The sequence below is a fragment of the Sarcophilus harrisii genome, chromosome 2 (assembly GCF_902635505.1).
Source record: "Sarcophilus harrisii chromosome 2, mSarHar1.11, whole genome shotgun sequence".
Taxonomy (NCBI): Eukaryota; Metazoa; Chordata; class Mammalia; order Dasyuromorphia; family Dasyuridae; genus Sarcophilus; species Sarcophilus harrisii.
This window is the reverse complement of record NC_045427.1, coordinates 428,206,775-428,218,899: the sequence shown is the minus strand read 5'-3', so window position 1 is coordinate 428,218,899 and position 12,125 is coordinate 428,206,775. Positions and strand designations below refer to the sequence as shown.

Below are 12,125 nucleotides of genomic sequence, written 5' to 3'. Positions count from 1 at the left end.
GATAATCCATCTCAGAATGGTGAAAGGGAATCTTATGTGAGTTTGGTAAGGCATTTCTCCTCCCTTTGCCTCGGTTTCCTCATCTACAAATGAAAAAAGAATCTGAATTATGTGGCCTCTCACATGACTTCTATGTAAGATGCTAAAATCATCTTAGTACAACTTTGATTATATCACATGTCTCTCCAACAGTTCCAGCTCACATACTGGCTTATGGATTAAATCTAAATGTACTTTGGCATTCAAGCTCTTTCTAAAATCCATTCCACTATTGTGCTCTCCAATATGTACCCTCTGCTCTAGCCAGATTGGCTTTCTCATTATCCCCACACCCATTGTCACATGACTGCCATTATTCTCTACCCCTTTCCCCCATCCTCATCAGGAATCAATATTGGATTATCCAAAAAACTTCTAGACCCATGCCTAAAGGCTCTCATGGGACCCAAAATTAGAGATTAGGCTGGGCCAATGAATTCTCCTTTTTATAGCCTGAGGGCCACCACAATAGCTGGGCTGTTTCCTTAGTGATAACTGTAGTCTTCTTTCCCATCCCACCACAAGATCTGGGACCAGAAGATGACTTGCTGTAAATGGATAATAACATGCTAGAGTTGGAATAATGAAGACTTCAATTCAAATCTCACTTCTGATATTAATTAGCCAGGAAACCATGCATAGGTAAACCATTTGATGCATCCTTACAAACCTACTAAGTAGGATTAATCTTAGTGATAATTAAGTAATAACTTTGTAACCCTACTGAGGCATAGATTAAATAGTCTAATGATATCCTACATTGAAGAAATCAAAGATGAATTATATGCTACAGTTTTAAAAAACAATGCAACCCTGTTGGTGGAATTGTGAAATAATCTAACCATTCTGGAGACCAATTTGGAACTATGTCCAAAGAGCTATAAAACTGTGCATTCCCTTTGACCCAGCATTTCCACAACTAGGTCTGTATTCCAAAGATATCATAAAAAAGGGAAAAGAATAGTAGCAGTTCATTTTGTGGTAGCAAAGAATTGGAAAATGAATAGATCAATTGGGGAATGGCTGAACAAGTTGTGGTATATGCAGATAATGGAATATTATTGTTCTATTAAAAAAAATGATGAACAAGCTGATTTTAGAAAGGCCTGGAAAGATTTACACAAACAGATGCTGAGTGAAACAAGCAGAACTAGGAATACATTGTATATCTAATCCAAAGCAATTTTAATAGATTTTGGACAGAAAATGCCATCTACATCCAGAAAGAACTAGTGAGACTGAATGTAAATCAACACATGCTATGTTCACTTCTTTTTCTGTTTTTTTTTCCTCTCCCATGGTTTTTCCCTTTTGCTCTGATTTTTCTCTCCCAACATGATTCATAAAGTAATGGGTATTAAAAATAAATAAATTTATTAGGGAAAAAAATGCAACCACCATAAAAAGCCCCTGAAAATTTTCATTTTTAGAGGTCCATCAAGAAGATCTTCATATAACATTATCAAGATCATAGGGATTTTTCATCTGGAGTCCATGAAGTTAATTTTTTTCATAACTATATATATCTGGTTTCCTTTGTAGTTCCAAATATTTTATTTTACGCCTTTCAAAGTATTTTGAGAAGGGATCCATAGGCTTCAGCAAGTGGCCAAAGTCTTGAATATTCCTCCCCTAACTCTCTTCCTCTCTGAGTCCTTCCCATATTCCATTCCCATTTCAAGCCCTCTCTCTTCTGGAAGACTTTCCTAAAATATACAGCTCTTCCCCATCTTTTAACTTCTTACAGTCTTACTTACAGTCACAAAACCATAGGTTTATGCAGCTGAAAAAAAAGAAAAAAACACAACTTGGAAATTATCTAGTCCAATGATCCAATACCATCTTGAAGGATTTATAATGAAAGGTATTATCCATCTCCAGAGAAACAACTGGTGGGGCCTGAATGCAGATAGAAGATATTTTTTCTTTATTTCTTTATTTTTCAGAGTTTGATTGTCGTTGTTGGGTTTGTTGTTTTTTTGCCTCTGTTTTCTTTCACAGCATGACTTACATGGAAAGGTGTTTTGCATAACTATATATGTATAACCTGTGTCAAACTGTTACCTTCTCAGTAAAGAAGAATGGAGGAAGAGAATTTGGCACTCAATTAAAAAAAAAAATGTTTGCAATGTTTTTACATGTAATTGGAAAAGTAAGAAATGAAACTTAAGATAAATATGCCAGGGAGAGAAGGGGAAAAAATAAAAAATAAAAAATCTAGTCCAACCCTCTTAATATGCATATGGGGAGGCTCAGTCTCAGAGAGCTTAAGTCACACAGGTAGTAAAAGTGCCAATTTAAATCCAGGTATTCAGGCTACTATTTAGTGCTTTCTTCTTATAGTATGAATAGTGAATAAAATCAGACCCTTAGAAATATCTTCCCAAAGAAAATGTTTCCCTTTCTGGTTTCTATGGCATGCTTGATAAATATGATATATTAGTTGGCTTTTTTCAGAAATCACATTCTAGAATAATGATTTGTTAAAGAAAATTTGTAAAGCAAGGCACACTTCCAAGAGTTATATATTTGGAATATTGGGATGATTAGCAGCATTTTTTCATTGAGTCCACCTTAGGCACAAGTACCATACTTTCAGATGATCCTAAGACCTAAGATCCTAAGATCCTAAGATCCTATCTACTCTGTGCCTGGGGCTAGGGTGAATCACCACTCTACTGAGGAAGAAGAAATAATACTCTTTTACTAGGGTTTGAAGAATTTCATAGCATTTTCCCCATTGTACTTTCCCCTATTGCTACCTCCTGAAGCACTAAATTGAAGGTTAGAAGGTGACATAGCTACTAAGAATCAGGTCTTTTATTTAATACTTTGGTCTTTTGACTCTAAATACAGTCCTCTTACTACTACTTGTGAAAATGACCTAACTGTCTGATGTCTGTCTCATTCCCACCACCCACCCACCCACACACATAGAGATGGCTAATGCCTCACATCTGTGTATTAAGAGTACCATGGATTTAGCAAATCTTCCCACATAAAGTAATTACCAGAAACAATAATAATCCCACAAAATTCGGAGGAAATTTTCATATAAATGGAAAAATTTGTAAAATGTCATGAAACTGGTAAGAATGGACCTCATTGTGATCTTGCTAATATGCCAGTAGCATGTTTTAATTTTTGGCTGTGTTATGTTTTGACGGGAAGCAGCATGCAGAGGGAGAACCACATGTTTCCCACAGTTGTAGCAGCTCTCTCTGTGGTGAGGCTTTGACTAATTGTAAACTGGATGTAGATGGCTGAAGTAAGCAGTGGTCTGCAAAAAGGATGTAGAAACAACCAGAAAAAACACAAATACAATTAATTCCATCCCACCTCTCAAATCCTTCCTTTACAAAACACTTTCCTCTCAACAACCCCTGAGGTAGATAGAGGTAGATAGCCTTACTCCTAGATCACAGATGAAGAAACTGAGGTTCACAGAAAAGTGACTTGTCTAAGATCAGATGGCTAAGTGGAGAGTTGACCTTTATACCCAAAGCTCAAGAACTCAGAAGTTCTTAATCAGAGGTTCATGCACTTTAAAAACTAAATAATAAATAAATATGTAAATGTATATATATGCTTATATATATATTAATGACAACATTTCAATATCATTGGATTTCTGAAAGTGGCAACGTGGCACAGCAGAAAAAGCACTGGAGTCAGTCATCTGACCTCAGATACTAGCTGTGCAGTCTTGGGCAAGTCAGTCAACTTCACTTTGCCTCAGTTTCTTCAACATTATGGGATAATGATAGCACCTATCTCTCAAGGTCATATACAAAAAAGGTAATATTTGTAAAGCACTTGGCACAATGCCTGGCACACAGAAAGCACTTAATAAATTCTTGTTTTCATCTTTTCTCTGCAATCCTCTAGTTTTTTTTTTTTTGTTTTTTTTTAATAGATTTAAAAATCTTCTGAAAAGAGTCTAGAGGCTGATTCACCATGATGCATATAAACGGTTGAGTACCCTTCAGCTATCTAATGGTAGGGATTCACTATTAGCTGTAACACAATGAATTGATCCATTTTCTTATAAAGAATTGTCTATGTCTCATTGCTCAATGATTTTTTTAATAGAAAAACCTGGTTTCTTGGTGACTGTTTTAAGGCCAAAGAGAAAAGCAGCTGAGGTCAATAGGGAAAACATGCAGGAAAGACATTTCCATACACTCATAGCCTTGAGGTTGGACAAATAGCCATTGAATGAACTTAGATGTCCTGGACTGACTTCATTGCCTGGATTTAATTTACCAGATAATTGTGCAACCTTCACATCAGTGTAAATTGTGTAGACACAGCCCATCTTCAACTAATCCTGAGCTCAAGCCTGACCACCTAGTGAGAATCTTGGAAGTATTTGCTAGAAAAGAGCTTTCTAAACCTTAATGCATGGTGTGAGTTCTTAGCATTAATATTTCATTTTAACAAATTGTCACTTGCTGAATCACAGAATCTAGAGTTGGAAGAGTCCTTCCTAATTTTGCAGATGAGAAAATTGAGACCGAGGGAAATTTGATGTGTCCAAAGCCGGATAATAAATGAGAGCTCTTAAAGTTACTAGCTTATTAGCAACCATGAATGCAGTACTGAAATCTTGATTCTCATTCCCTCCTGTTGTTAACAATGATAATTAATAACTGTACTTTCTACAACTCCTTAAGATCTTCAAATGCTTTACACACACACACACACACACACACACACACACATATATATATTATCCCTTTCAAATCCTCATAATAATCTTATGAGGTAAGATATTTTTATCCCCACTTTATAGATGAGGGAACTGAGGCTCAGAGAAATTAAATAAGTTCCCCAAGGTCACATGTGTGCTCAGATTATTATCAACCTCAGGTCTCTCCATTACACCACACTGCCTCTTAGATGTGCTCTAAGTACTACTCAATGTCTGAAAGTTAAGCACATGAATGTAAAGGTGGTTTTGTATTCACAGAGCTCACAGTCTGTAGGAAAGGATGTCATAAAAAGAATAAAAAGTAAAGAGCTGAAAGGCCTTAAGAGTGGTACTAACAAAACATTTTGAGAGTTCAAAGGAAAGAAAATGCTTTTACTTCTGACTATGATTTGTGGAGGAAGAAAAAGGGAGGCTTAGTAAAGCTTACGCTTCCTACATAACTCATTCCTGTGTATCCAACCTGCCTGAACCTATACAGGTTTGCAAGCATAGTCTCTCAACATAGAAGGGACTTCAGAAGACCCCTTTGTCCAACACCCTGTTTTATAGAGAAGGAAATTGAGGCCTAGAGGGATAGAATGACTCAGACTATAAGGACTAGTTTGGATAGGAATTCAGATCCTCTAGCTCTCAACTCAGTGCTGTGGTTTGTTTTTGTTTTTGTTTTGTGCAATGCATGACAATGCATCTTCTAGCCATGTCTTCAAATGTGAATTGGTCACAGTTATATTATCCCAGCTTCTATTACTTTTATAAGCCACAAACTATGATGGTATCTTTGTGGATTTTTGTAATCATACATCTAGTCAGGTCTGATGTGAGGAAACAGAGATAAAACCTCACACTAAGTTGATCTAACTATAGAGTTTATTGATGTTAATACACACATGCATAAATATATATATAAATATATATACATGCAACTATATATATATACATGTACACATGTAAATTGTATGCTTATATTTTGACACAGATTTTTATCATGCATGTCAGGCTACTCCTAGATTGAAAACTCCCTTTGCCAAAGCAGATCAATCAATCTCTTTTAACTTATAGTGTCAGGAAGTAGGGATTGGGGGAGGGAAGAAGAGCTCTAATAAGTTAAATGATTTAGCCATGCTCACAAGCTAATATGTGTCAGAGGGAAGACTTTAGCCAGATCTTCCTGACTCCAAAGCTGCCCAGCTTTCAATATTCTACTCAATATTCCTATTGACTGCATAAAACTAATTTAGTGGAGATACTTACTCATAGAAGAAAAGAGCACAAGATCTGTAAACCTTTCCTTATTGCCATCTTGCATTTCCACTTTGCCCTGATTAAAGGAAATAAATACATAATTGCAGTCCAAACAAATGGCTATATCCAGCTAATAGACCAGTTCTGGAAAACCCACAGATGTGAGGGACTGACGTGGGGCTGCGTTATCCTGAGAAAAGCAAAAGATAGAATCTCTTAATAATGCACTGATAGGATAGCATCTCTTTGTTGTCGTTGTTCAGTCAATTCCAACTATTTGTGATCGTATGTGGGCTTTTCTTGGCAACGATACTAGAATGGTTTTTTATTTCCTTCTCCAGCTGATTTTACAGATGAGGAAATTGAGGCAAATACAGTTAAGTGGCTTGCCCAGGATCACATAGTTAGTAAGTGTCTTAGGCCAGATTTTAAGTCCTTCTTGACACCATGCCCTACACACTATCCACTGTGCCACCAGGCTGCCCCAGGTACCTATTTAGCAACTGTGAAATACACTAATGAGAAGTAACTAAGAAAGAGATAAAAAGAGAAATACATAGAATTCTTTGGAAGTCAGGGACTAAATTTACTTATTCTATGTATTTTTAGCTACATTTCCTTTAATCATTAGAAGAAGGGAGTAGCTCTATTCCAGTTCTCCTTCCTTTTGGGCTAGAGGAGTTAAAACAGGATAGTTGGATGAATGGTTGTTACTGGATGTCTGACTATGAATAGACAAATGGGAAAGGCAGGAGGTATCATTGAAGGACAAATCAAGAGGTAAACTGATTCCAGTGAGATGTGAGCATGTCCCACCCGAGTAGGGTCCACACTTTGTAAACATGGTGGTCACTTTTCTCATGTGAAACTAGGAAAGGGAAAAATGAATAAGAAAGCAGCTGACAGGAAAAAGGGAAAAAAATCAATGGAAAGAGAGGCAACTAGGACCAAAGAGGGAAGTTAAGAGAAGAGACTTAGAAAATGAAAAATTAACAGATGACAGAGTCAGACAATATGGATTTAAATTCTAGTTTTGCCACTTACTTCCTTAATGACCTCAAGCAAGTGACTCTCTTTTTGTCAGTCTCCATTTCTTTATCTTTAAAACGAATAAAGGGGAAGCTAGATGACACAGTGGACAGAGCACTGGGCCTTAAGTAAGAGGACCTGAGTTCAAATTTGACCTTAGACATTTAGCACTCACTAGTCACTCAACTGCTTGCCAAAATTGTTTCTTCAATAATAATAATAAGAATGAATGAACTGGACTTGATTATCTTCTAGATAATAGCCAGAGGAGGCTTTAAAGGCAATTTCAAAACTTTATTTAAAATAAGTCTCCAATGCCCAACTGTCCCAGCAAAGTGCTTCCAATATAATCACATCTGATTTCATATATTCTTCACTGTCTTCTCTTTGGATACTACCCAGGTTTCCCTGGCAGGAATCGTTTTATTCTTGGCTCATAAAAATAGTCCTGAAAAGCAATTTTGTTTTGGCTTAGAAATGAACTAACTCCTACTAATAACAAATATTTTCAAAATATTACTCTGGGGAGAAGGCTTCCAGCCATCCCTCTTAGGTGTTAGTACTCTTTGGAAGCAACCATTTCTTTTAGGTGACCCCAGAAGTATTTCCCAAAAGTCATGATGTGGAATTTTTGTATCTGGGGCAGAAGGGAAAAGAAGCTAGGATTGGGGAGATCTTGCCTGGGTTGTGATTGCCAGAGGAAGGAAATACTGCTTGAAACATCATGTTTCTAAAAGACTGGCCACTACTGAGTCAAGGATGAGAAGTCCTAGAAAAAGGAAGCCCTCTTCAGTGATATTGGTACCCTCTAATTCTTGATGTCCCAAGAACAAAGATCTACTCATCCCTCCCTAGCTATACCTCAGATACCTAGACCCATTGTACCAGTATTACCTGCTATACAAGGGAATCCCCAACTAGAGCAATCTTATAAAAATTATCCCTAGAATAAGGAGTTAGGAATATGCTATTGAAGGCAACAAGGCCCTGGACCTTATGTCTTTTTGACCCTATTTAGGGAACCTGAGTTCTCTCCTGAGGAGATCCATTTATACAGAAAGAAAATAGAAAACAAACTTTTCTTTTAAAAATAAATAAATAAAAACTTTAAAATCTATTTCTGGGATTGAAAACAAGCCATTAAAAAACTTCCCAGGCTTCGATGCCAAGCCCCCAAATTACTAATAACAGACATACTGGCTCTGAGAAAGCCATAACTGGCAAATGTTCATTGGGATCTTGTCAGTGGTAATAACCCTTGGCCTTTCATTGAAGGATTTCAAAGCACTCCGCAGACATTGTTTGAATCTCAGAGCATCCTGGATCCCTGAAAAGGGTAATTATGATGATATTCAAGCAGACAGTTTATACAAGGGTTAAATGAGCATGGGGGTTGAATGTCTTACTACTTTAAGTTGAAAGGAAAAGCCACAAATAGTTTCTAAAGGAACAGCCCTTATTATTTGGATTCTGAGCACTATTCTGCCCTGAGAGTCTCTGCTGTTGCCAGAGCTACCTTAAAGGTAGGGCAGAATAACTTCTGTGAGCAGTAGTAGCTTTCTTCTCTCTGGGTGTCTGACTACAGGACCGGGGACTAAGCCTGTGACTATGCTGAAAAACATGTTTAGGAATTGAATTAACTAGGAGGCAAAATGTGTGTGTGTGTCTCTGTGTGTGTGTGTGTGTGTGTGTGTGTGTGTATAAATGTGTGTACGTATTAACATATATTAAAATTTGAATCCTGCTCAGCAGCTATCCTGTATATCTGTTACTACAATATCATTCATTGATTGATTCATGCATCCATTCAATCAATCAACACTTAAGGCTTATTATAATAGCAACAACAACAAAAATAATAGCAGCTCACATTTTTATAGCTCTTTAAGTTTTATGAAATATTTTCCTTATCTGTGTGGGATAGGCAATGCAATTATTATAATCCTGCCCTACCTCTACAGAGGAGGAATATAAATAAGATTTGGGAGACCCAAAAGCCTAGGCAAAGATCATGCTGTTAGTAGGCATCAGAGCCTCCTGATTCCAAATCTGATGTTCTTCTATAAAGTAGGAATTCAACAAGGTAGAGAATGAGAAAGATAATTAATGGCTCTTAGAGTTTGCCAGATCTTTGAGATCATCTGAAACTATCCCCACTCCCATTCCGAAATCACTTCTACTGTATCTCTGAAAGGTTACCTCATTTTGACTTAACCATTCCTGGTAAATTGAACATTCACAATTTTATTGTTGGGCAGATGAAGTTGTTGTCTTGAACCAAAGTCTCATAATTTTTCCTGTAATTTTCCCCAAATCTGTTCTAGTTCTAACCTCTGGATCTTCATAGACATGTCATCCTCCCCCCATGCCATTTCCCTTCCCCAGGATAGCCTTTCATGTTTTTATTCATTTATTCATTTTCAGTGTTTAGAAAAATTCTTTGTAGGATAGATTTTCTTCAAAAAGTTATATCTTTGATTTTTATATCATCTCCATTTCCAAATATATTCCACATACTTCTCCTATACAAAAAGCCATCCTTTTTAACAAAGAATTTTTTTAAAAGAAAGGGAGAGGGAAGCAAGTCAGTAAAACTAATCAAAACAAATTTGATAGTAAATACTATGTTTTGTACCCATATTGCCTTTCTTCTTCAACAAAGAAAGGAAGATACATTTTCCTACTTTTTTCTTCAGTGATAAACTTAGTAATGATAATTATGTGGTGAACAATTTTGTTTTGCTATTTCTGCAGCTGTTGTATATATTCTTACTAGTTCTATTTACTTCCCTTTGCATCAGTTCATATAAACGTTTCCACGCTTTTCTATATAATTATTTTTCATTATTTCATATGGCTCAGTAACATCCTATTACATTTGTATACAACAATATATATTGTCATTTTATAGTCAATGGATATCTACTTTGTTTCCAGGTTTTTACTACTATGAAAAAAAGTGCTTCTATAAATAGTTTGTTACATATAGGATGTGTGTGTGTGTGTGTGTGTGTGTGTGTGTGTGTGTGATTTTGTTTTGTTTTGTTATACTTCCTTAGGGTATTTATCTAGCATTGGAATCTAGCAATGGAAAATCTGAGTCAAAGAATATGGGCATTTTAATCACTTTCTTAACATGATTCCAAGTTGTTTTCCAGAATGATCAGGTCATGTCATAGTTGTGCCAACAATGTTTTAGGTGTGCCTGTCTTGAATGATTGAATGAAAAACACACACAAAAGCAATAGCATTTTAAAAAAGTTCTTACTATATATGTCAAGTTTTGTGAGAAACACTGGAGATATAAATAGAAAAATGAACTGCCATTATTCTCAAATAGCTCACATTCTACTTGGGCTCACTTTCTACCATATCAACACATTTAAGAGAATTCAATATTAGAACAGATGCAAAAACTCAAAAGTCTTAAGAATGATGCATTAAGACCAAAGAGAAGGTCCAGAGGACTTTAGGACAAAGAGGCAAAGCAGATGATAAAACTTGGGAGACTTCAATCTTGCTAGAAAAATTATATTTGGTAACTATGGTCACCTAATTAACAGTGGTTATGTCCTCTCAATAAGGCAGAGGTCCTAGAGTGGTGAACTTACTAAGTACCATGGAATAGATGGTATTTGACTTAAGAGTTCAAGTGGAATGGAGATTTTTGTTTTTCCTTCTGTAGAGATGAGGATGGGGAACATCAGTGTCCAACTAGGAAAGGGTAAAAGGAAGGTAGTTCACAAAGAGTAGGATCAGGCAGGAGAGCTCTCCCCCAAAACTTGCTTCACCAAGCTCTCCAGAAATTAGATGGCTTCAGAGTGACTTGGGGGCAACAAACAAGGGAGAAATAGGCCCCTGAATTTTCCCACAACCCTTCAAACATCGACTATTCTTATATTTTGTGATTGTTTTTTAGTTTGCAGGATGAATAGTAAAACCTCATAATTATTCATCAATTGATTACCAATTCTCTTATTAGTAGTTATTGGGAATGGATTGTTAATAGTTCACAGTTCTTTTAAGAACTAGTTGTTCATATGTTTTGACTACTTATCCATTGGGGAATGATTCAGCCCTTCACATTTTTAAAGAAAGTAATCACATCCCCTCCAAAATTTTCTCTAGACTAAACATCTTTAAATCCCTTCATTACTGTCTTATATAACATGATTTCCAGGCCTTTCAAATTTCTACTTACCCTCCTCTGGACTTGCTTCTACTTAGCAATGTTCCTCTTAAAATGTGGGACATTTGGGACAGCACCCAGTACTCTCGATGTGGTTGGACCTGGGAAAACACAAGGGAAATATCAACTTTCTTGATCTGTATGGTAGACTTATAACAGTGTGACAAAGAATTTTTATACTTTTTCCTCCCTACTCTTAAATCATGTATTTTCTTTTCAAATGAATCTGTAAGATTCTAGAGAGAAGAAAGAGGGCTTACAGATGGGAATATTAACATGAAACCTGGGAGAAAAATTAATAAGTCATGTGTATACTGGCCTCAGCAAAGTATCATTGTTCAGTTGGATTTAGTGTTGGATTTAGAGACAAAAGATCTGGGTCCAACTCTGTCCATGCGGTCTCAACCAAATCACTGGACCTCTTTGGGCCTTAATTTTAAAATGGGAGGTATTGGATTAGATGATATTGAAGGTCATATCCAACTCTAAATCTCTGATCTTATAAATAGATAGCCCTAACCAAAATTGAAGATTCATGATAAAGTATAATAAGAGGAAATGATGGAAAAGTCACATTGGTTCAGATTATAAAATGAATGCAAGTTTGTTTGTTTATTTTTTTTTTTTTTTACTAATTTGAGAGGAAATTTCTATTCAGTTCACATAATAAGATCATAGATATTTAGGCACAACTACTATAGAGGCATTGAGAAACAATAGAAAGAATACTGGTTTTGGAGTCAAAGGATTTAAGTTCAAAATCAATTTTTTTATTATTTATATACTTAGAATAAGTCACTTAACCTCTATAGGGCTCAATTTCTAGAACTGTAAAGTGATGATACTTGACTAAATAATCTTCATGGGATATCTCTCAGCTTTAAATCCTATAATCACTCTGAAAAGAACCAA

At 36.0% G+C, this 12,125-nt stretch overlaps 1 long non-coding RNA gene across 1 annotated transcript in view; it reads right to left on the bottom strand.

The window, feature by feature from the left end:
- Nucleotides 1-12,125, bottom strand: part of LOC116421154 — a 56,718-nt gene that overhangs the window by 203 nt on the left and 44,390 nt on the right. The window contains exon 2 of the long non-coding RNA XR_004231461.1: nt 11,226-11,314. This is a non-coding gene — a long non-coding RNA (uncharacterized LOC116421154). The remainder of the gene's footprint in view (nt 1-11,225; nt 11,315-12,125) is intronic.